Here is a 25,020-nt window from a genome sequence, read left to right on the forward strand (position 1 = left end):
GCTAAGCCAAGGAAGGTCCTCACCCCAGATGCCAAAACCCCTCGCTTGGAGGAGACACTAGAAATTCATTTTTACAGGAAATCTCCAGATACTGACAGTGCGGTGTACTGAAGTCAGCCATTGTAGATTTTTTTTTTTTTTAAAGAGAGAGAAAGAGAGAAACAGAGAGAGAGAAGGGCATTTCCCACACAGAGTTGCGCATGATAGGAGGAAACGACCAATTACATTTACCGTTGCAGCTGAAAGTCTGGGCAGGCATCCAGTAAAAGAGATTGTTTCATATTGATCTAATTCCGGCAGGCATTCTCTCTCGTTTTCTCTCTCCCCTCTCCTCTTTCTTTTTCAGTGCCCACTGCACGGAAAGTGCCTCCGCCCGGCGTTGCAACGGACAGCCCCCGGTGCGCCCGCGATGTGTCTCCGGGTCTCCAACAAGAGCTCGCCGGCACGGGGCTCCGTCTGAGCACGCTCCTGCCACGGGGAAGCGTGGCACGAGGCTCCCGGGTGCCACAGACCCCTTGGCACCACCAAGAGCTCCCGTTGGCAAAGGACGCATGCTGGGGGAGGGGGAAACACCACTCTCGCCGGGGGTCTGCCGACACCCACCTGCCTGTCCCCACCCTCCTGCCGCACCCCTCCTGCAACCTGGATCGGCGGGTGGTGGCAGCGTGCCCTGAGCAGAATGCAGCTTGACAGAAAATGAGTGGGAAACAGCCCTCGGCAGACAAAGAAGAAATTAGCTGCCCTTCTGTTCTTGTCAGGAGGCTAGAGGTCCTCGGGGAAGGAAGTGTTTGTGTGCATGTCTGGCTGGTGGGAGATTTCTCCCCCCCCCCCCGCCGCCACCCTCCAGCGGACGTTTAGAATCGGGAGCCTACATATCGGCGTACAAAGAGCTGAAGCAGAAGGCACCGTCACCACTGGCGGCCCACTTCCCCCGTCTCGCCCATTAACTGCTCCGCCTCGGTTATGCAGTATGGTTAACCCCCTGCTCACTAGCAGAAGCCGAGCTGCGAGGTTTCGTGGCAGGGGACAGACCCCGTTGGCGGGCCTGCTGGCCTCCCTGATGAAGCCAACAGCCAACGCCACGCTGAAACCTAAGCCTCTGTGGAAGCCGAGGGGGGATTTCTATTCTTATAATAAAAATAAAAAATTAACTCCTTGCTAACAGCTGCATTCCAAAGCAAGTTCATGTGTGTGTAAGCAATGATTCCAGGATTTGATTTGATTTTGCCACCTTGCATTGTTTCAAAAAAAGATTTCCTCTGCATGCTCGAAGAAGCAAGAGTGTGATGAGAGCACAGGGACTCCAAAACCGGGGTGGGAAGGCACCGTCCACTCAAAAATGAGACCCCTGGCCAGAGTCTTCTCTCTAGCTAGCATTAAAATCATCATTATAAGAGCTCTGCTCTGCTGGATGAGATCAAAGGTCCTTCAGTATCCTGTTTCGGGCAGTGGCTAATCTTTAGGGCTCCAACACAGCAGTAATTTCAACACACTGGACACGGGTCTCAGAGGGAACTAACCTAGCTACCTGGACCCACAACTAACAACAGAGAAGGTACTTATTGCGGGGATTCTCTAACTTGGGTCCCCCCAGATGTTGCTGAATTCCCATTATCCTCAATCACAACGGCCTTGGAATTGTAGTCCAACAAAATGGGGGGACCCGAGTTTGAGAACCCCTGTACTACTGAATCAGACCCTTGAATCACTCACTGGCCACCAACAATGGGGAAAGGGGGAAGCTATTGGCTTCAAGGGGGAAAGGGGGAAGCTATTGGCTTCAAGAAGGATGCTGGACTAGGTAGACCTTTGGTTTGAAATAGCAGGGCCTCTTATGCGCTTAGTAGACATGGTAGTTCAGAAAGGAGCCTCCATGTCCACAGGAAGTCTACAGCATAAGAGGTGTGGTAGACATTAAAAAATGCAGAGGTCTCTTGCCGTCTTTCATGGCTTGCAGCCTTCCCAGAGATGTTTCACTGGCCACTGTGGGACTCCAGATATAGAAACAGGGCGGCCTCTGATCTGATCCACCCGGACACATCTTGTGACCTTAAATAAACAAAATCAGCCTAGCGAGTTTCGCCCGCCACGCACATACACACATGGTACAGTGCTAAATTCTAGGTGGGCATGGCTAGTTTTATTGTTAAAAAGAAAGGAAGCAAGATAAAATGGTCAAAATGACCATCAAGGCAGAACTGGAGAGGAAATCACCTCTCTCCAAGAAGTCTGGCAAACGTTTTCCCAACGTTCCAGTTTGAATTTGGAGCTTCTGAGCCACCTCCCTCCAACCAGCAGGCGAGGAGGAAAAGGTGTGGAAACTACATTACAACCGACAGTCAGGAATGGGTTGGGAGCAGCTCCAGAGACAAGCCAATACAGGCTGCGGATGGGTGGGGACAATTTCAATTCCACCAGGTGGAATTGTCTTAAAAATTATGCTGAGCCAACTGGAAGGAGAATGGGTGGGAAGTAGAAAGGCATTCCTCAATGCTGGGTAAAAGTAAAGTGTGCCGTTGAGTCGGTGTCGACTCCTGGCCACCACAGAGCCCTGTGGTTGTCTTTGGTAGAATACAGGAGGGGTCTACCACTGCCATCTCCCGCGTAATATGAGATGATGCCTTTCAGCATCTTCCTATATCACTGCTGCCCAACAGAGGTGTTTCCCACAGTCTGGGAACCTCACCAGCAGGAATTCGAACCGGAAACCTCTGTGCCATTAATCGTGGGTCCAGCACTCGCAGTTTTGTGTATCCGCAGTCAGTATATGCAGGGGGAGGGTTAAACCTGTGTATCCACAGGTTAAGAGTGCCCGGAAATTACCTTGGAGGACATTTCCGGCTGCCATTTTGTGCTTGGCAGCCATTTTATGGCTCATTTACTTTTTAAACATGGGACAAAACCCAAGATTTTTGACAATGTGGGCAACTATGGAGCATGGTAATACATATGGGGGGGTCATTTGGGGGCAACTAGGGGTGATTGGGGGGAAATGGGGGGATAGCAACTTTTGGCCAATTTTTGGCGATTTTGGGCAGTCCGGGAACCTAACCCTGTGATTCCCATAGCCCCAATGCTCCATCATCCACAGATTTGCTCTCTGCTACCCCCCTGCAGAACGAGACCCCTGAAAATAATGGTGTTCTCCTGTACCAAGTCAGACCATTGGTCCACCTACCGGTAGCTCAGTATTGTCTACACAGACTGGCAGCAGCTCCCCAAAGTTTCAGGCAGGAGTCTTTCCCAGTCCTTTCTGGAGATGCTGCCAGGGAATGAACTGGGACCTTCTGCATGCAAAGCAGATGATCTACTACTGAGCGACAGCACCATCCACTTACACCAGCCAGTGCTCACATGTGGTCACCAGTGTTCCCTATAATAGGGGCTCCCAGCTGCTGACAACTACAACTCCCATAATCCCCAGCCAAAGGCCATTGCAGCTGGGAATTATGGGAGTTGTGATCTATCAAGAACATATGCGAATCCCTGTTACAGGGAACACTGGTAGTTACCCATCCAAATGCAAACCAGGATGGAGCCATGCTTAGCAAAGGGGACCATTCATGCTTGCTACCACAACACCAGTTCTCATGGCTATTGTGGCTGGACATGATGGTGTAACCCACTGGCTATTATTAACCCAAAGCGTCACATAATTCATGAGGAAAGCGACATGAATCGAAGATGACTCCACTACAAGGTCTCTCCTACCCAAAGAATTTTACACAGCAACTGGATCCTCTGTTTTTTTTCTCCACATGCATTTATTCAGGTGTCTAGCTCATCAAAATCATGCAAAACCCAGAGTGGGGACATTTTTTAAAACCATAATCAAAGTCAGGTCACTAGAGCAGTCATCTGGAAATGTGGGGACCTGGTACCTAAAGTAGGATGGTTTGGCTGTTACTACCCAACGACAGGGATCTTGGGTCTTGAATTGTAAGCTTCACCTTTATTTATTAAAACATGTATATCTTGCTTTTTGGCCCTGTAGGAGCAACGAAAATGGCCACAACTCAAGCCAATGACAATCTGCAACGACAATCCACCACTCTAGCTACATGCTTTGTTCAACCTGATGAAACAACACCACCTTTCTGCCACCAAGGCAGGTGATTGGCATGAATAAAACACTTTAAAAGAGGCTGGGGTGGGCCCCTTGCTTTTGAGCAGTGTTCTCTCTAATTTTTTTCAGCTATGTGCGGAACGAGCTTCATTCTGGGTGGCAGTATCCAAGCAGAGTGCGCGGACATGCATTCAGAGTGAGGCCTTCCAGATTCAACCTGAGAGGGATCTAAAATCAACGGAGTGGGCATCCAGAAACTTGTGAGCGCGCACACATGCGCACACCTTAGAGGGAAGGAACACTGCTTCTGAGTACATTTTTTTAAAGCGCATACACCAAGTTGTACATGCAGGTACCTTGCAGACTCAGGGAGGGGTGGTGTTATTTGTAACTTGGATACTGAAATCCAAGAGGGATTTTTTAATTTTTTTAAAAGAAAACCTATTAGGCTCGTTCACACAATTAGGAGAAGCATACTACCCAAATTTGGGAGCTTTGGGTGCTCTCGTTTTCAGCTTGGGGGAAGCAAATCATAAGGTTGAGGTTACGGGAGTGACCTACCTCATTCAGGAGCTGGGTTCAGTTGCTGGGTAGGATGGAGCCCTCCTACCCAGCAGGAGGCTAGTGGACGATCACTGGCCTTGTTTTCCCCTCGCACACGATCACAAAAGGGCAGCATGCCCTGCTCCCGAAATGGAATCCAATGCTTCTCCCTTCTGCTCAGGGAGGGCCTTCTCTGTTGCTGCCCCCCAGGCTTTGGAAAGTGCTCCCTGCCAAAAGGAGAGCTTCCCATCTCAGACATCTACTCACCCAAGCTTTTTAACTAGAATTCCGGTTCTAAACTTTTTATTTGTTTTGTGTTTGTTGTTAACTGCCCACAGACGTGAGCTTGGGGTGCTGTACAAATACACTAAATAAATAATAAATAGATATGTATCGTTGTGTGAACGAGCCTATTGTTTCTTTGTCCTTCTCAGTGCAATCTGTTCTATCCACTAGTCTCCAAACTCATATCTGGCCTTTCTATACAGAGCACGCTCAAGGCACCTTCATTTGAGGGGAAAACAAATGTCATTAATTAAAAAATACAAACGGCCAGCCATCAGAACCCAAATCTAACTTTGTGCTGACAAGAGCTTACTCTAATTCAGGCAGCAGTCTCAACACTGAGCTCAATGAGACGGACTTCTAAGTAAACATACATTGGATTTGGGCACATGCCTGGCTACTTGCATTCTTAAGACTATATTTACCTGAATCCAAGACCAGGTTCCTTGATGCTAGAAATCAGGAGATCACCTTAAATTCAGAGTCCTCCTTCCTTTCAGGTAAATACATATAACCGCTATTTGACCTGTGTTTTTAAGGGGGGTCGTCTTAAATTCAGAATAATCTTCTATCCAGGTAAATATGGTACAAAATTGCAGACTTTGGAGTTCAACACCATGTCCTCATTTTCTCCCTTCATGATTCCATGAAGGAATCATGGATGGGATTCCTTCACATCCATGCTGGAGAACTTGCAAGTTGTTGTGACATTTTAGTGGGTCCTAATAATTCTACTAAAGAAAACCACAGGACTCTGTAGGCTCCAGGAGTCGAAATCGACTTGATGGCACACTTTAGGGGTAGCACCCTCCTGCGGTTTTTGATTTTTCTTCTATATCTATATAAACTGCTTTGGGAACTTTTGTTGAAAAGTGATACATAAATATTCGTCATATTTGTATTCTTCCCTAACAGACTTGACTGATGCAATGCATTTTATGTGGGGCTGCCTTTGTACGCAGTCCGGAAACTGCAACTGGCACAAAATGTGGCAGCCAGGTTGGTCTCCAGGTCATCTTGAAGAGATCATATTACTCCTATATTAAAACAACTACACTGGCTCCCAATAAGTTTCCAGACAAAATACAAAGTGCTGGTTATAATCTAATAAGCTTAGGCCCAGGGGATTTAAGAGAATGTCTTCTTCGCCATGAGCCCCATCACCCACTGAGATCATCTGTGGCCACTCAGGGATGGGCCTTCTCCGTTGTCGCCCCAAGATACTGGAATGTGCTCCCTGCTGAAATAACAGCCTCCCCATCTCTGACAGCTTTTTAAAAGTCTCTAAAGATGCATTTATTCACCCAAGCTTTTTAAATAGAATTGTGGTTTTAGATTGTTTTTAATTTTTGTTTGAATTTGTTTTTAAGTTGTTGTAAACTGCCCAGAGATGTAGGTTTGGGTGCCAATATAATAAATAAGATAAAATAAAAATGGTTATCTATTATTTTCCCCCCACACAAGAGTGTGCAAAGGCAAACGCATGCAATCCTGGCTGAAGGAAGGCCTCTTACTAGAAGGAATAAATATAGGTATCTGAAAATCTTGGAGCCATGTCAAATGTGAGCTCTGTCTGCCTTGCATTCAGTCAATGGGAGCAAGGACCAGCCTGAGAACTGAAGGTCACATTAAAAGATGCTGCTGGCAGGATGAGTCTGCAAAAGCGAGGAGGTGAGGCAAGGACAGAGCTGGAGCCCCACGCGGCCGGCAGTCAAATCCCTCTCCGCTTCCCTGTAACTAATCCCTTTTCGGCGACACAAGCGCACGCTTTGCGGATGTTAACAAAATCCACATCGCCCGCCGCCAGTGCAGCCGGCCAGAAGGCTCCTCGCTGACCCAGGTCGCCGAACAATGCGGCACACAAAGGTCATGGTGTCACTGCCAAACGCTCTGGGGCACCATCCCTATTCGAGGGGAAGGGATCTGGCTCCAGCGGGGTAAAAAGGAAAACGGGTACACTCGCTTGATGATGAGATGCCGACAATGGGGTCCCAAACAATCCATCCTGACAAAGCACTTTCAAAACCCTGGCTTGAAAAGGAGGACTGCCTCATTGCATATACTTGCATGACGATAATTAGAAATGTGCATTTCTAAACAAAAGGTCACAGGGCCTCGGGCTCTTCTGAAGGCTAAGGTGTGTGCATCCCAGGCAAGGTTGTGGGATTCAGTTCTCAGAAGCAACCCAAATAGGTATACTTAGCAGGTACGCCCACAATTTCCACTTTCCTTGCCATTCCACTTCCTGTACTCATTTCTCCCTTGGGTCCTTGCACCCTCTGTTACTCCTAGTTTTCCTCCTTCTGCTGCCTCCTGCACAGTTCTTCACTCCCACTTTTGTTCTCACAACCCTCCCCTGCTTTCAGCCCCTTCCCCAATGTTCATCACTCTCTAACACTTCCCTTCCTGCCATGGAACAAGCCACTTATAGGACTTTTTAGCTAAAGGAAGGAGCCAGCCCGTGAAACACACACACACACACACACACACACACACACACACACACACACACAGTTCACTGTGTGGGGAAATATACATCACTGGGACTGGGAGCAAGAGCAGGGCTGGCTGCAGTGTGTCCAGAGGGGAGCCTGTGCAAGTGCGGGGCTAGGGGCGACCGCCCCAGTCGCCCCACCCTAAGGACGGCCCTGTGATATATAAAGAAAGGCATGAAGGCCAAATTCCACCCAATTGCTCGCTAAGAAGTTAAATTGTTCCTGGCAGCCCACGGCAGTGAGCACAGAGGCAATGCAACCAGCACGGATCTCTCTTTTCAAAGGTTCACAAAGTTCAGTTCTATCACATTCATGTTGAGGACAACATTTCAGGAGGTGACCTGCATTTACGTCCTGGACATTTCGGTTCTGCAACAACCTTTGGTTTCCCTAGGCATGCCCCCCCCCCCCGCCCCAAACTTAGATATCTTGCTTTTGACTTGTGCCCATCGATTCCTCACTCTGTGGAAACTCAAGTGAAAGAAAGGATTCTAAAAAGGGGTGGATGGATGAGATACTATTTACCGGACGTGAATGCCAGTTACGGCCCCAATGCATTTTTCTGCAAGACTTTAAATGCCTAGGCTTTGCCTTCGGATACTGTAATTATCCTGACAGTGACTTAAGCGGTCTTCGAATTTTTAACTTCTGTGGTTAAATTGCTTGAATCTGCCTTCCTTTCAGTAAAAAGAGGAGTGATTTCTGCTTGCAAGGGGAACTAAACCAACTAAACTCAGTAACGACGAAAAACAACAACTCGAGTTTCGAAAAGCAGAAGTCAAGTGTGCCAGAGTTTGGTCAAGGCCTCAAAATGGCATCCGTCGACCAGAGTGCAGCTGGAGATTACACGCGGCATGTAGCAAGAGGGGACAGCCCCTGTGTAAGAGCTCCTCCTCACACAGATAAGCAATCATGCTCATTCTCCCTCTCTACCCCTGTATCTCAATTAGAGGAAAACACATTCCTGCTTTAAATCAAAGGAATCATTATATTAAAGCAAACACTCTGTGGGCCTGATTAGACACTCGGAATACTTCCCTCATGAACATTCTGTACCTGGACGCTTTCCCCCTCGAGGGAAGTTTACTTAATTTAAGGTAGGCCTTTGGCAGCCGAGGGGAAATAAAACACACTTTTGTTTGGGAAGCTGGCTCCCCATGAAAAAGAACTGTACTTTCTTTCACACACCCGAGAAAGATTCAAGAAAGATCTAATTGCAGCCAGGTGCTGCCGGAAGCAATATGGCAGCAGGCAACTCGTGCCCAATGTGTCAAACTATCGTAGTCCCTAACTGGAGTTGGATCTTTGTCCACCTGGCGAACTTTCGCCGTTAACACTGCCGAAATCTGAGAACTGCTCGTGGACCGCTACTGAAATAAGCCTGGTCTCCAGGGAATACTGTGTTGCTAGCACTGCGCGTGCAAAGTGGGAGGCAATTTTAAAAGCTTCTCAATTAAAACTCCTTCTGCACTCCGACGCAGCCATACCAAGAGCGGGAGAACAGGTTACAAGAGGCCTTGACGAATGTTCTGCGGATCTAGGAGCCAGCTCAAAAATTTAGGAGCCAGAATTCAGGCGCCAGAATTACCGGACTTGGTGATGGACACTGTGGAGAGGTTAAATGGGTTTCACTTTATCCTTTTCACAAGGGAACTAACTGGAGCAGGGCTGCCTGGGACAAATACAGATTATATTAAATAACTCTGCCTCTTCATATGAGCCAACTAATGGCGCAGCGGGGAAATGACTTGACTAGCAAGCCAGAGGTTGCCGGTTCAAATCCTCGCTGGTGTGTTTCCCAGACTATAGGAAACACCTATATCAGGCAGCAACAATATAGGAAGATGCTGAAAGGCATAATCTCATACTGCGCAGGAGACGGCAATAGGAAACCCGTCCTGTATTCTACCAAAGAGAACCACATGGCTCTGTGGTCACCAGGATTCAACACCGACTCGACGGCACAACTTTACTTTACATACCTCTTAATATCCAAGTCCAGGCACCACAGTTAAGTTTCTAGGTGCCATGGCTCCCTGGTGCCTGGGATTTGTCAAGCCCTGTTTTACATAAGAACATAGGAAACTGCTTTATACCGAGTCAGACTGTTGGTCCATCTAGCTCAAAACTGTTTACACTGACTGGCAGCAGCTCTCCAAGGATTCAGGCAGGAGTGTCTCCTGGCCCTACCTGGAGATGCTGCCAAAGATTGAAACTGGGACCTTCTACATGCCAAAGAGATGCTCTGCTACCAAGTTACGGCTCCATCCCCTTCATGTAACTTTATTACTTTATTGTTAAATTTGTCTACCGTCTTTCATGAAAACAATTTCAAGGCAGTCCACACAGAAAAATTAAAACAAGACTATAAAAATTACACAATTAAAATATTAAGCGAGAGTATAAAAACATAGATCTAACTAAAAAGATCTAAAATACAAGCACAATATAACCACACCAAATACAAAGCAGGAAAACAATCATATAAAAGCCTGGGTAAAAAGCCAAGATTTCACACGCTTTCTGAAAACTGTGATGGGAGACTGGGAGTGGATGCCTACTTGACTGGGAGAGCATTACAGAGTCCGGGGGCAGCAACAGAGAAGGCCCTGTCCTGCGTGCACAACAGCAGAGCCTCCCTCATTGTCAGCACTAAGAGCAGAGCCCACTCAAATGACCTCCTCAAGCGGGCAGCAACCCTTGGGAACCTGGGTGCACAAATCATGTAGGAGGAGTCTTCTACCTACCTGGCTGCACTGACTTTGTTACTTGTTCTGGGGTGGAAGAGTGAGTGAGTGAGTGAGTGAGTGAGTGAGGCCTCTTTAATCCCCTTCCTGGCAGCATCTCCTAGACAGGGCTGAGAGAGACTCCTGCCTGCAACCTTGGAGAAGCCACTGCCAGTCTGTGTAGACAATACTGAGCTAGATGGACCAATGGTCTGACTCAGTATAGGGCAGCTGCCTATGTTCCTTCCTATGTCCCTAATCCAGAGGGGCCTGTAAAAAACAATAATAATAATAATTCAAACTATAGGACTGTGATATACTATGGCTGTATTGTCTGACATTTTGCTGCAAAGCTTAACTCTGGGGGTTGGGAGAGCGTGGAATTTTGTGGGGGGGAATGAAGGGGCAGCACCTTCTAAAGTGTTGGCTCTTATATTTAGCAGGGGGGAGAGTAACTGTCCCCATTTAACTTAGCATACTGTGATGTGTCTCCTGGAAGCTGTTGCTGGTGCCTCCCTTGTGTTTCTTAGAACATAAGAGCTTTGCTGGATCAGGCCCAAGGCCTCTCTAGTCCAGCACCCTATTTCATGCAATGCACCCACCAAGATGCCCACAGCCCAGAGATGAAAGCGAGCCCTCTCTCCTGCTGTTGCTCCCCTGCAACTGGTATTCCGAGGCATCCTGGCTCTGAGCCTGGAGGGAGCTAAAAGCCATTAAGACTAGTAGCCACTGGTAGACGTACCCTTCATAAATTTGTCCGAGCCCTGCTTAAAGCCATCCAACCTGGTGGACATCCCCACATCCCATGGCAGAGAATTCCAGAGATTAATTATGCGCTGTGTGGAACATAGGAAGCTGCCTTCGACTGAGTAAGACCTCAGAATTGTCTACCCAGAGTGGCAGCAACTTCTCCAAGTTTACAGGCAGGAGTCTCTCTCCATCCTATCTGGAGATGCTGCCAGGGAGGGAACTTGGAACCTTCTGCTCTTCCCAGAGCGGCTCCATCCCCTGAGGGGAGTATCTTACAGTGCTCACATGTAGTCTCCCATTCAAATACAAACTAGGATAGACCCTGCATAGCAAAGGGGACAATTCATGTTTGCTACCCCAAGACCTGCTCTCCTCCCCGACAAAAGTATTTCCTTTTATGGGTCTTAAATTTTCTGGCAATCAGTTTCTGGTTCTTCTATTGTGAAAGAGGAAGAAAAAAAATTGTCTCTCTCTCTAAATAATTTTATGGACCTTTATCATGTCTCCCCTAAGTTGCCTTCCCCCCCTAAACTAAAAAGCCCCAGATGTTGCAGCCTTGCCTCATAAGGAAGGTGCTCTAGGCCCCTGATCATCTTGGTTGCCCTCTTCTGCACCTTTCCCAGCTCTACAATGTCCTTTTTGAGATAAGAGTGGCCAAAACTGTACACAGTACTTCTTGGAATATGAGCCCCTTTGGGACAGGGAACCAGGAGGGCTGGTCTTGTGGTAGCAAGCATGAATTGGTGCCTTTGCTAAGTAGGGCCCACCCTGGTTTGCATTTGAAGGAGACTACATGTGTGAGCTGTGTGAGATATTCCCCTCAGGGGGCGGGGACGCTCTGGGAACAGGACCTGCATACTTGCTGCCGGTCAGCACAAGCAGTACTGAGATGGACGGACCAAGGGTCTGACTCAGTATAAAGCAGCTCCCTATGTCCTGATGAGATGCAGGTCTTACTGACAGAGTGCAGAGAGAATGAATGGAGTGCAGTAACATGGCTGGGGAACTGAACTGGAGCCGATGCATGAGGAAGTGTGTGTGTGTGTGTGTGTGTGTGTGTGTGTGTGTGTGTGTGTACGCACAAGTTAAAACGTGTCTCTCCTGCAGCCGATAAAGCAAGGTCTGGGTGACCTTGGCAGCTGCACAAAGCGGTGGTTGCATAAGAACGAATTGTGTTGAGTATACTGGAGAAATTGTTCAGGAGCAAACATGCTTCTCTTTGGTACCAAGATGTTATCGGCTTGCTCCATCTCTTCTTTCGCAGCCTGAAACTTACACGCAGGCTGTGAATGCCACAGCAGGGAAACTTAACTCTCTCTCCCCCACACCCCCTCTCGAAAATGGGTCTCTCTCTGTCCTCTGGATGCAAGATCAGAATTCCTACAATTAGGACAAGGCTGCACAACTCTGGAGGAGAAATGGTTTTGTGGCTGCGGTTGCACTGGTTGTGCCATCGAGTCGGTGTCGACTCCTGGGGACCACAGAGCCATGTGGTTTTCTTGGTGGAATACCAGTGATTGATTGATTGATTGAGTGGTGTCAAGTCGGTGTCGACTCTTAGCGACCACACAGATAGATTCTCCCCAGGATGATCTGTCTTCAACTTGGCCTTTTGGGTCTCTCCTACCTGCAACCTTGGAGAAGCCGCTGCCAGTCTGTGAAGACAATACTGAGCTAGATAGTCCAATAGTCTGACTCAGTATAAACCACCTAAAGGCGAATTGGGAAATGACTTAACTAGCAAGCCAGAGGTATATCTGGCTTGCTATAAATCCCCACTGGTATATTTCCCAGACTATGGGAAACACCTATACACGGGGACAAATGTGTTGGTACCCCTCCACGAAGAAAGAAGAACCCACAATTGTCTTTGAAATAACTTGAAACTGACAAACGTAATTGGCACACATCATTGTTTATTCCGCATTTAACAAAAACCAGACTTTGCTTTAGGGTTTTGCTGCAACAAAATATTTCAAATAATAACACAAATGAAAATGGCATGGACAAAAATGATGGGAAACTTAACCTAATATTTTGTTGCACTACCTTTAGATGCAATCACTGCAAACAAGCAATTCCTGCAGCTCTCAATGAGACTTCTGCATCTGTCAACAGGTAGTTTGGCCCACTCATCCTGAGCAAACTGCTCCAGCTGTGTCAGGACATAGAGCTGTGGACATAGAGCTGATGTGACTTGCCAAAAAGCTCCAGTTTTGTCATTAAAAAGCCAGACTGGAATTTGCTAAAATGCATACTGACAAGCCACAATGCTTTTTGGGAGAATGTCCTTTGGACAGATGAGACAAAACTGGAGCTTTTTGACAAGTCACATCAGCTCTATGTCCACAGATGGAAAAAATGAAACTTTCAAAGAAAAGAACACCATACCTACTGTGAAACATGGAGGAGGCTCGGTTATGTTTTGGGGCTGCTTTGCCTTGAGTCTGTGCTGGGAACAATGAAATCTCAAGTCTATCAAGACAGTCTGGAGCGAAACGTACTGCCCAGTGTCAGAAAGCTCTGTCTCAGTTGCAGGTCATGGATCCTCCAACAGGACAATGACCCAAGACACACAGCTAAAAGCACCCAAGAATGGCAAAGAACAAAACACTGGACTATTCTGAAGTGGCTTTCTATGAGCCCTGATGTGAATCCTATTGAACATCTATGGAAAGAACTTAAGCATGCAGTCTGGAGAAGGCACCCTTCAAACCTGACACAGCTGGAGCAGTTTGCTCAGAAAGAGTGGGCCAAGCTACCTGTTGACAGGTGCAGAAGTCTCACTGAGAGTTACGGGACTCGCTTGTTCGCATTGACTGCCTCTAAAGGTTGTGCAACAAAATATTAGGTTAAGGGTCCCATCATTTTTGTCCATGCCACTTTCATTTGTGTTATTATTTGAAATCTTCTGTTGCATCAAAACTCTAAAGCAAAGTCTGGTTTTTGTTAAATGCGGAATAAACAATGATGGGTGCCAATTACGTTTGTCAGTTTCAAGTTATTTCAGAGACAATTGTGGGTTCTTCTTTTTTCGTGGAGGGATACAAACACATTTGTCCACGTGTGTATATGGGGCCGCAGCAATATAGGAAGATGCTGAAAGGCGTCATCTCATACGGCGTGGGAGATGGCAATAGTCAACCCCTCCTGTATTCTACCAAAGACAACCACAGGGCTCTGAGGTCACCAGGAGTGGACACTGACTCAACGGCACACTTTACCTTTACCTGGTAAAGCAAAGTATAGAAAAGAAATGTCTTCAATAAGGTTTTAAAGGCTGAAAGGGAGGAGGCAGACTGAATCAGGAGAGGGAGGGGAGAATTCCAAAGTGAAGGGGCAGCATCAGAGAAAGCCCTTCCATGGGCCGCAGTGCTATGGACGTCTCTGAGACCAGGGACCAAAAGAAGAGCAACCTGAGAAGATCTCACAGGGTGTGACAGGACTAGTCAGGAGAGGTGGTCCTGAAGGTTAACAGAAGCCCTGAAGGGTTTTAAAGGTGAGGGCCAGAACTCTGAATTGGACCCGGAAGCAAATAGGTAACCAGTGCAGCGACCACAAGAGAGGGGTCACACTATCATATCTCCTAGTGCAATAAGCTTGGAGGGGAAAGCTTATTTGGTGTTGCTCCAATTAAACATTTGGGAGTTGGAAACCTTTAGAGATCTACTGCAAATCGCCCAAGATCTCCCAGTAGATCAAGCCACCTTCTGCCCTCCGCTCCCTTGCAAAAGGTTCCGGGATCCTCCCCGGGGTGGCTGAGGAAACTGTAGCCAATGTGCACGTTTCCTTCAGCAAATGATGTGGAAACGGTTTCCAGAACCGAAGAAGTTTGAACATCTCCCTACCAAAGTAAGGGCCGATTCTTTAAAAATACAGAATATCCCTTTAACTCGGGGACCTTCAGCAGTGCTGCCTGGTCCATCTTCGCCAGAAATCGCATTCAAGATAGATTTTCCAAACTTCCTTCCAGCAAGGCGTTCCCAGTGCATAGAGAGAAGCTTTTTCCTATTATTTTTGCATGCCCCAGTAATGTCATAAGCGTCCTCTGTGAAGAGCCCAGTGAAAAACAAATGTTTAGTTTTCATCTGATAAAGAAAGGTCTGCATTTTCAGGGAGGAAGAGATAACAGAGTGAGCTGATAGGAGGGGGGAGCCTTTCTTTCTCTCTCTCTTCCCAACACGCCTGGCTATTTTTCAAAACGAGAGTCCCTGTTCTCTTGTTTTGATGAGGTTCCCTCACTACCAAAGCCTCACGTCCCTGTATTAATGCAGTCTCATGAGAAAGGCAACTTTCAGTTTGAAGAAGAGTGAACACTACATCCTTTTAAAGAGGGCTGTAGCCAAAGGGTTTGCCTTAAGTCTGACCAAACACAGCCAGTCTCACTTGCTCCTCTGTCTCTTACTCACCCACCTACCCACCCTGGGAATTTCCTTGGAAAGCGGAAAAATACAAAACTGACGATTACATCGCTGTTTGTCAAACACTGTGCAGAACAGGTCGGGGTGGGGGGCGGTGGCTGTAGTATGTTTCCTGAAATGACAGGCTGAAGTATTGGGGGTGTTTTGGTTTAGAAACAAGGCAACCAAGGGGATGGGGCGTAAAAGAAGTTTGCACAATTATGCATGATGTGGAGAAAGGCGAGGAGATAAAATGGTTCTCCCTCTCGCATTTACTAGGTCAGCCAGTAAAATGGAAGGGCAGTAGTTTCTGAAAAGAAAGGACTTGTTTACACAGCGCATCATTAACCTGTGGAACTTGCTGCCACATGATGTGATGGAGGCTGCTGGCTTCGGTGGTTTTAAAAGAGGATTAGACAAATTCATGGAGAAGGAGGGGAGATCTGTCCACCACTATTGGGAACAATGGCTAAGCAGAACTTCCATGTTCAGAAGCAGTGACTGATTGACTGATTAAGTGCCATCAAATCAGGGTAGACCTTAGCAACCACATAGATAAGATTCTCTCCAGGATGATCTGTCTTCAACTTGGCCTTTCAGGTCTCTCAGTGGTGCTCTCAGAAGCAGTGTACCTCTAAATATCAGTAGCTGTGGAAGAACAAGGGTTATTTCTTCCATCCCTTGCTTGTAGACTTCCCAGAGGCATCTAGTGGGCCACAAGAAGAAGGGTTCTCAACTTTGGATCCCTAGATAATGTGGGACTACAACTCCCATCATCCCCAACCACAATGGCTGGAGAATGATGGGAGTTGTAGTCCCACAACATCTGAGGATCCAAGTTTAGAAATCCCTGCCCCCTGTGCGATAGAAAGCTGAATGCTGGACTGGACGGACCTCTGGTCTGATCAGGGCGGCTGCTCTTTTTTCTTATGAACCAGGGTGAACAGTGTCGTCATCATCTAGTTTTCATCAAGTGCAGAAATTGTCCCTTCCCACCCGAAAAAATTCCCCGTGCTTTGTTTTTCTGTGGAAATGATTCCATTTCAAAAAATTTTCCTTGGCTCCTTAAAAAAAACTTTGGAAGATAGTGTATGAAATTAATGTGATGGTGGTGTGTTTTGTTTATAAATAGGTTGTAGTCTAGAAATCGGTTATAGATTTTGTGACCTGATGTGGCATGATATTTATAGAGTTCAATGAACAGATCTATTTAGGGCATCAGGAAAATTTGTATAGGGAGTTTTTGGGGGGGTGGGAGATGGCATTTGGGGGGGGAAATAATGCAGATTTTATACCAATGAGGGGGAAATTTGAATAGGAATTATTTCCAGAAATAAATTCAGAATTTTTCCAAATTCAGTCCCGCCCCCGCCCCAGAAAACCCACATCTCTGTCTCCACTCCAATGCACCTCTGCAGAATTTGTAATAGTCACCTTAAGGGGCGCAGCAGGGAAATGCTTGACTAACAAGCAGAAGGTTGCCAGTTCAAATCCCCACAGGTACTATATCAGGCAGCAGTGATATAGGAAGATGCTAAAAGGCATCATCTCATACTGCACGGGAGGAGGCAATGGTAAACCCCTCCTGTATTCTACCAAAGACAACTACAGGGCTCTGTGGGTGCAATGAGTCGAAATCAATTTGACGGCACACTTTGCCTTAACTGTTAAGGTGTTTGTACACATAAATCTTTAGTTAGTAGAAGAGCCTTGAATCCAATAAGAGCCTTGATATCTTTTTCATGGTGGTGGGGGGAGACAGATCAGAGCTATTTTGTCTCTCTGGATGATTCTTTTTATACAGGGAAGTCCTGCAAGACTCGCCCAGATGAGGATTAAAGTATCTGGCAAAATAAAAATTATGCAATCAACCAGGAGATGCCACACTGAACCTTCAAAATGCAAGATTCCAAAAGAGATCTGCATATCACTGCTGACTTGCAACCCAAGTTTTTGAACAATAATTGGAATTCCCTTAATAAAACTTGGTGCATGTAATTAAAGCAGAAAACAATATTGAATTGGAAATCGAGCAAACTGTATCGAGACTTTTTGGCTAAAATGTTGTTACCAGCAATCACCCGCAAGACCTGCCATCAAGATGCAAGAATGTTTATTGGAGAGCAAGAAAGCAAGCACAATCTTATCTGTTAAAAATTGCACAACTTGGGCCTTGCTATGCTGTTTTTTGGGGTTTTTTTTAATGAATTGCAAAGGCAGTTGATGTTTTTCAAGAGCCGAGAACCTCAGCGATGCAAATGAGTTTGCTAAAGTTATTAATCCAAAAGAGAGAGAAAAAATATGTATTGGCTTGCCTGCCCACATATGCTTCTGCTATGTGGTTCTGGAATGTGGATAGTCTTAATGTCCCCAGCAACTTGCTTCGGTAGCTTCCCCAGAGTCACGGGGAGATACAAAGTTCCCCCTTTTGCACACGGACTGGAAGCGTGAGTCACTCTCTTTCTGCTTAGAACTGCCTTTTAGAATAGGCAGAACAGCTCTCTGAAATGCACTCTGCGCATGCTTGGATTGATTCCTTCCATGGTCTTGGGCTGAGTTCACAGCCTCCTACAGGCAGCAAATTGCAAAGGTCTGTTGCTTGATGTCTGCAGAGGCTGTGCTCTGTCTCTGAACTGGAAACTTTTCAGACCTTTTTTGTCTTGCAGAATGGGACAGATCACTTGGCTTTTCGTTACAATTCAGGTCATAAACAAATGTCAAAATCATGGAATTTCCTGCTGGGTGGAAATTCTGCTTCTTGGATTGGCTGCCATCCTTCTCCAACTGCTGCTAGGACAGCTTGTTTCCCGCTGCTTGTTTATTGCGCCTTAAAACAATTATAACCGTAGCCATTTTTGGCCTGCTAAGACCTTGTGGCCTGGTAGCTGCGTTTGGCTGGCTTGTGTGTTTTGGAACAAAGTTGCTTTCTGTTTTTGGCCATTTCCCTGTTGCTGTTGAGAATGTTTATATCCCGCTTTTCAACAAAAGCATTTTCTGAAATGTTTTGAAATGGAGCAAAAGAGGAAAGAAGATGGCTCCCTTTCCCAAAAGGGGTCAGTATCTAAAAAGAAAACACCAAGGAGACACCAGCAACAGCCACAGGAGAGATGCTGTGCTGGAACTGAATAAGCAGGGCTGCAGAAACCCACTAGTCTACTAGTCTGTGATGAGTGAAAAATGATGCCTGACTAGTGAAAAAAAGTCCTGTTCAGCAATGTACCAACATTGCACAGCCCTGAGATTGTTTTAATGAAAGGCGACATAGAAATTTAACAACAAAACAAACAAATATTTTTTACCTGACAAGTAAAATATTTTGTCTGGCTGATAAACTGAGCCAACATTTCTTCACCCCTGTGAATAGGGATAGTTGCTTTTTGCTAAATGTAAAAGAGCCTCCACTTTAAAATATGCCTGTTTACCTAGTCAGCAGGAGTGGTTTCCAAACTGTGGTGGTTAGGAACATAAGAAGTTGCCTTCTACCGAGTCAGATCCTTGGTCTATCTAGCTCAGTATTGTCTACACAGACTGGCAGCGGCTTCTCCAAGTTTTCAGCGAAGGGGACAAGTCATGCTTGCTACCACAAGACCAGCTCTCTTCCCCCCTGCAGCACTAAGGGAGAATTATTATGCACGTCACTCATCCTAACCCTGGAATGACTGACGTACCCACTTGATAGAAGTCACAGGGCAGTTCACATGATTGGTATTTGGGAAGGGCAAGAAGTGTCACACCCATTCCCATTTTGCAACCGTGAGGCGATCAAAGTTGGGAGCAGGGAGTCGATCGAGTGAACGGGGAGTCGATCAAGCTCGGAAGCGATCGAGCTGGGGAGTTTGATCGTGTGCTAAGCGCCAGCCAGGTATGGTGGCTTCCCCTCCAACTTGGTTCCAAAGCTGGGGATGGAATTTGGGTAGGACATGGTCCTTCCTTTCACCTCCTCTCACACAGGCGCACAGTTATCTTTCAAAGCCTTCTTGATGCTACTGAACTAGCTAGTCCCTCTCACAGGTCTCCTTCTGCTTTAATCAAACCTGACGCACAGAGGCCAGTCTCGTCTCAGCCAAGTCACCAGATCTGCCGCCACCACTGTGCCCTTTGGGTGGATGCCACAGACAATTCCTCGGTCTAGATCTGACCTCGATCTTTTACCAAGAGCTTAATTCTCTATCTTGAGGACCAGGACTGCCAAGGTAGCTTCTGGGGGGGACGACCCAGCCTCCTCTTCCTCCTCAAGCTACCAGTGGGGTCAGGAGTAATTTCCATCACCTGGTGGTACAAACACTGTTTACCAGCAACCCAACGCCCCAAGAATTCAAGCCGAGCGAATCTTTAAATGCAAGTGTATATGTGCAAATTCGGTGAGGGAAAGCAGGGTAAGCTTGCCAGAGGCGAATTCTTACTGCACACTGGAGAAGTTTTATTAAATGCATGGAGGGTGAACATGCATAGGAAACTGCATTACACTGAGTCAGACCACTGGTCCATCTAGATAGGTATGGCCTTCACTGACTGGCAGCAGCTCTCCAAAGTTACAGGCAGGAGTCTCTCCCAGCCTAGAGATGCCAGGGAGCAAACCTGGGACGTTTTGCAGACAAGAATGCAGATGCTCTTCCACTGAGCTATGGCCCCCATCCCCTGTGGGGAATATCTTACAGCACTCGCATGTAGTCACCCATCCAAATGAAAACCAAGGAGGACCCTGCTTAGCAAATGGGGACAATCCATGCTCACTGCCACAAGACCAGTTCTCCTCCCTTGCAGAAGCAGGCTTCCTCCTAGGTTACCCCGGGTTCTTCCTTCACTCTGCTTCCCATACAGGGTGAGGTCGCTCTCTTAATGGAACAGGATTGCCAGCTGACCAGGGGAAAGAACCCATCAGGGCTACTCCTGGGTCCTGGATAGCAAACTTCATCTGCAGAAGCAAATGAAGCTTGCCACAGCCAGGTGACCAGCACGACAGCCCATTAATCGCTAGCTCCAGATCAGAATATTGTTAAAGGCATAGCACAGGAGGAAGAAAAGAATTTGGCAACCTTATGATAGAAAAGGTAGCTCACACAAGTGCGGCAAATTTGTATTTCTTTGTAAAGGTAAAGTTGTGCCGTCGAGTCCCTGTTGACTCCTGGTGACCAGAGGGCCCTGTGGTCGTCTTTGGTAGAATACAGGATGGGTTTGCCATTGCCTCCTCCCGCGCAGTGTGAAAAGGTTCCGCATCTTCCTTTATCACTGCTGCCCGATATTGGTGTTTCCCATAGTCTGGGAAACATACCAGCAGGGATTCGAACCGGCAGCCTCTTGCTCCATAGGCAAGTTGCTTCCCCACTGCGCCATTAGGTGGGATTAGACAAATTCATGGGCGGGGTGGCAATGCCCATTAGGAATACAAAAAGTTGCCTTATTCCAAGTCAGACCGCTGGTCTGTCTAGCTCAGTATTGATCCCCTACACTGACTGGCAGCGGCTTCTCCAAGGTTTCAGGCAGGAGTCTTTCCAAGCTCTATCTGGAGATGCCGCCACCTGGGAACATCTGCATGCAAGCAGATGCTCTGCCATTGATTATGGTCCCCTCCCCTGAAGAGAATTATTACAGCAGACAATCAGGGTTGATTTGATTTAAATCAAATCAATTTAAATTACGGTTTAAGTCGCTTTCGCAGAAGGACTCAATTTTAATGGTTTAAACCACAATTTAAATTATTACTAAACAGGATTCTATTTAATCGTCATTTTCTATAAAAGTGCATTCTTCTTGTCTAATATAGCCATCATACCATATGTAGAGACAGATGCAGGTTTCATTTTCAGAAGGTAGGTACACACTATCACAGGTACAAGCTTCTCATAATGCTGTTTCATTCGGGCAACCAGGCCTTGCATTTCAGCGTTGCACTGTTTGCCTTTCGCACAATAACACACACTCCTTTCTTACCCATTCACTGGAAGTTCATTAAGATATTCCCAGATGCAGTCTCTTTAACAGCCTGTTGCCATGATAGGTGCTTCCTTTCAATAATGGAGGATATACACTCTGGAAACTTTTCCTCCGACCTGCATGTATATGTTCTGTTCACTTTTGGTTTCACTTTCTATTCCCCTCCACGATCCCTTGCATTTCTATCCAGACTCCTCCTCCTTGCTCAGATCTACACCATGCCCCCAAATCCTCAATTCATTCAACAACCTTCTTTGTCTTTGCACTGGGGGAGGGCTTGAATGTGTGTGTGTGTCTCTGTGTGTGTGTGTGTTTATCTCGCATCCCCATATACTGATGTTAACATGTTCACAGAATACAATTAGAAGTTATGATTAATATTAATGATAGCTTTGACCTAAGTTCTTTATGAATTAAAAAAAAATCAATGTAAATCAAACAAATCCAATTTCACATTTTTAAAAATCTGATTTTGTGGGGTTTTTTTTACAAATAACATGGGTTTTTATCAACCCTGCAGACAATGCTCACATGTAGTCACCCATCCAAATGCAAACCAGGGCAGTTCCTCTGCTGAGCAAAGGGAACAATTCGTGCTTGCTACTGGAAGACCAGCTCTCCTCCTCATTAGTTATGATGATGACGACATGGAACCTCCATGTTCAGTGGCAGTCTAGCAAGGGAAGGTTATTTCCTTCATGCCTGGTTGGTCCACTGCAGGAAGCAGGATGCTAGGCTAGAGGCATTTCTGGTCTGATCCAGTAGGGCTCTTATAATCTCTTCCATATGGCGCAGCGGGGAAGTAACTTGACTAGGGAGCAAGAGGTTGCTAGTTCGAATGCCCGCTGGTATGTTTCCCAAACACCTGTATTGGGCAGCAGCAATATAGGAAGATGCTGAAAGGCATCATCCTCTCATACTGCGTGGGAGATGGCAATGGTCAACCCCTCCTGTATTCTACCAAAGAAAACCACAGGGCTCTGTTGTCGCCAGCAGTCAACACTGACTCAATGGCCCAACTTTATGTGGGATCAAATGAAGGAAGTGTTAAAAAGGCTGTACATACACAGACCAGAACAGCCATTGTTCATGGAAAATATATATATATATATATTTAACTTGCTGGCATGAAATTGCTCAGGATTATTTACATTGTTCAAACACTGGTGTAAAAGATTTTGGTGAGCCCGCATGTTGGAGCAAGAGCCTGGCATGAAGGGCAGGGGGGAGAAGGGAGAAATGACACAGCACCAACAAATCAAAGGCAAAAATGGTGGAAGATCTCCCAAGGTGCTGATAGGTTTGCTCAATATGTTTTTATTAGCACACTTTTATAAAATTGGTTCAGTGTTGCCTTATCCGTTTAGAGGCAGTATTCTTCTCAAAATGCATAAGGAAACACTGAACCAATTTTTATTAAAGTGTACTACGAAAAACATATTGAACAAACCTATCAGAACCTTAGGAGTTCTTCCCATTTTCTTTTCCTTTTTTTACCACCATGGAGAAGAGGAACCTACTCTGTTAATTTGGGTGTCTCCTTTTTGTGGGCAAAACTCTGGGTTTTTAACAGCTTCTTGCACCAACTAGGACTAGCTGTTCATACTAATAGAAACCTTCTGCATTTTAAAGATACTTGCATCCAACATTGAAGGGATTTCCCTTTTTTCTTTAAAAAAAATTTAATTCCATTCCTCCTATGTCTTTGTTATACACCACGTGTCCATATCTGGGCCTCCGCAACCCGAAACGCCCAGGGCAGTGCATGCATTCAGAAGCTGGCGCTAATGTGCTCTCACCAAAGGAAACGGTTTCGGTTTCTCACAAGGCATTTGATCTGCCTTATCGTCAGAGGTGAGCAGCCTGGATATCGTTAATTACAAGCCTCCGTTTTGCCTGGATGAATTTACAAATAAATCACAACTCTCTTCCTTCTCGGCAGCTGGTGCTTTGGTGCTCGTACAGATTTCCCCAGCACAAAGCCCAACCTGAGACTGGCTGAGGTTCCATACTGCAAAAGTCAGCTCTGTCAACTAAACAGTGGGAATCCTAAATCCAAAGCTTCGTATTTTATGATGCTGCAGAAGCAGCACACATACTCAAGAGATTTTTTTGTCTGCAGTCTAGAGAACAAAGTACTGGGCGCTGTGCATTTTCCATGATTATACAACATCATGCTGACCTGTATAAAACAGGTTAAGAGGTTAAACTTTTAAGGAAAGCCTGGATACTAGATTTCTCCGGAGGCAAGGAGTTTGCCACTGCTAACTGGGCAAAAAGACACATTTTTAAAGTGGTGATTCTCTTTATTTAGCAGGGGGAAAGCACCTGGCCCTATCCACCCCCCACAAAGTATCCCTCTAGTGGCTATTGCTGGTGTCTATCTTATGTTTCTTTTTAGACTGTGAGCCCTTTGGGGACAGGGAACCATCTGCTTTATTTATTTTTTAGTTATTATTTCTCTATGTAAACCACTTAGGAAACTTTTGTTGAAAAGTGGTATATAAATATTTGTTGTTGTCGTTGAGTTCTCAAACTTGGGTTCCCAGATGTTGCTGGACTACAATGGCCTTTGGCAATTGGGGCTGGGATGATGGGAGTTTTAGTCCAGTAGCATCTGGGGACCCGGGGACCCATGGCCTACGGCAGGCATCCCCAAACTGCGGCCCTCCAGATGTTGCTGAACTACAACTCCCAGCATCCCTAGACACAATTTTTTGTGGCTGGGTATGCTGGGAGTTGTAGTTCAGCAACATCTGGAGGGCCGCAGTTTGGGGATGCCTGGCCTACGGCAATAAAAATGGTGATTCATAACTGCCAGAGAGATGGCTTCCTCGCTTGCACATCGCCAAAGGTATATGGCTCCATGGAGGGAGAGATACTTACTTCACGAAAAGCAAGATGAGAGGAGAGCTGGTCTTGTACTAGCAAGCATGACTTGTCCCCTTAGCTAAGCAGGGTCTGCCCTGGTTGCATATGAATGGGAGACTTGATGTGTGAGCACTCTAAGATCTTTCCTTCAGGGGATGGAGCCTCTCTGGGAAGAGCAGAAGGTTCCAAGTTCCCTCCCTGGCAGCAACTCCAAGATAGGGCTGAGAAAGATTCCTGCCTGCAGCCTTGGAGAAGCTACTGCCAATCTGTGTAGACAATACTGAGCGAGATGGACCTATGGTCTGACTCCGTATATGGCAGCTTCCTATGTTCCTAACATAACTGTACAGGGGACATCTGGTGGGTCCCTTTCCCCACATGGTCTATTGCTCGAAAACTGGATGTGCACTCATTTTGACCATCTATTCACACGGGCCCACAGGCACATTTAGAACCGAATTTAAAACGTATCCCCAGCCAAGAAATCAGAACTCATCAGGGGTTTATTTCCCAAGCAGTAATGGGGACAGATTTAACTACTGAAAAACAGCTGCATGGCAGGCAATGACCCAGAAGATAGGTAAAAAAATGAAATTATAAAACAGTACCTCTGCCCACTCCTTTCCTGTGTGCATGCAGAGAGGTGTGCCCTTTAGCCAAAGTCCTGAGAATTCTCATATGAGTTCAACCACGCACCAAGATAATCCTATTTGCATCCATTTATTGATTATATGGAGAATAAGTCTAGCGCTTTGCAGCCACTCAGTACATATATGTTGCTTTGGACCATTTAAATGTTGCTGTGGCTTTTTTCAGGCTAGGATGCATTTTGGCTGAATTGCCATCCCTTATTCTACAGGCAAAAATTGTGTCAACAAACAATTATTTTGTATTACTGTTATTTTAAAAGGGGACTCTTGTACCAAGCCCACAACCTGAATAAAAAGGGT

The 25,020-nt window shown here is 46.3% G+C and overlaps 1 protein-coding gene across 13 annotated transcripts in view; it reads right to left on the reverse strand.

Annotated features, from left to right (window-relative positions):
• The window catches only part of MBNL3 (muscleblind like splicing regulator 3), a 127,992-nt gene that overhangs the window by 90,151 nt on the left and 12,821 nt on the right, over positions 1-25,020 (reverse strand). The window contains exon 1 of one of the 13 annotated variants that reach the window (XM_053273521.1): positions 232-968. The exons of 11 other annotated variants lie outside the window; for them this stretch is intronic. The gene's annotated coding sequence lies outside the window, so the exon portion shown is untranslated. Of the gene's footprint in view, positions 1-96; positions 969-25,020 lie in introns of those variants that run through there. One more of the 13 variants, XM_053273520.1, reaches the window with a different exon arrangement.

The sequence above is a fragment of the Hemicordylus capensis genome, chromosome 11 (assembly GCF_027244095.1).
Source record: "Hemicordylus capensis ecotype Gifberg chromosome 11, rHemCap1.1.pri, whole genome shotgun sequence".
In the NCBI taxonomy this organism is placed as follows: Eukaryota; Metazoa; Chordata; class Lepidosauria; order Squamata; family Cordylidae; genus Hemicordylus; species Hemicordylus capensis.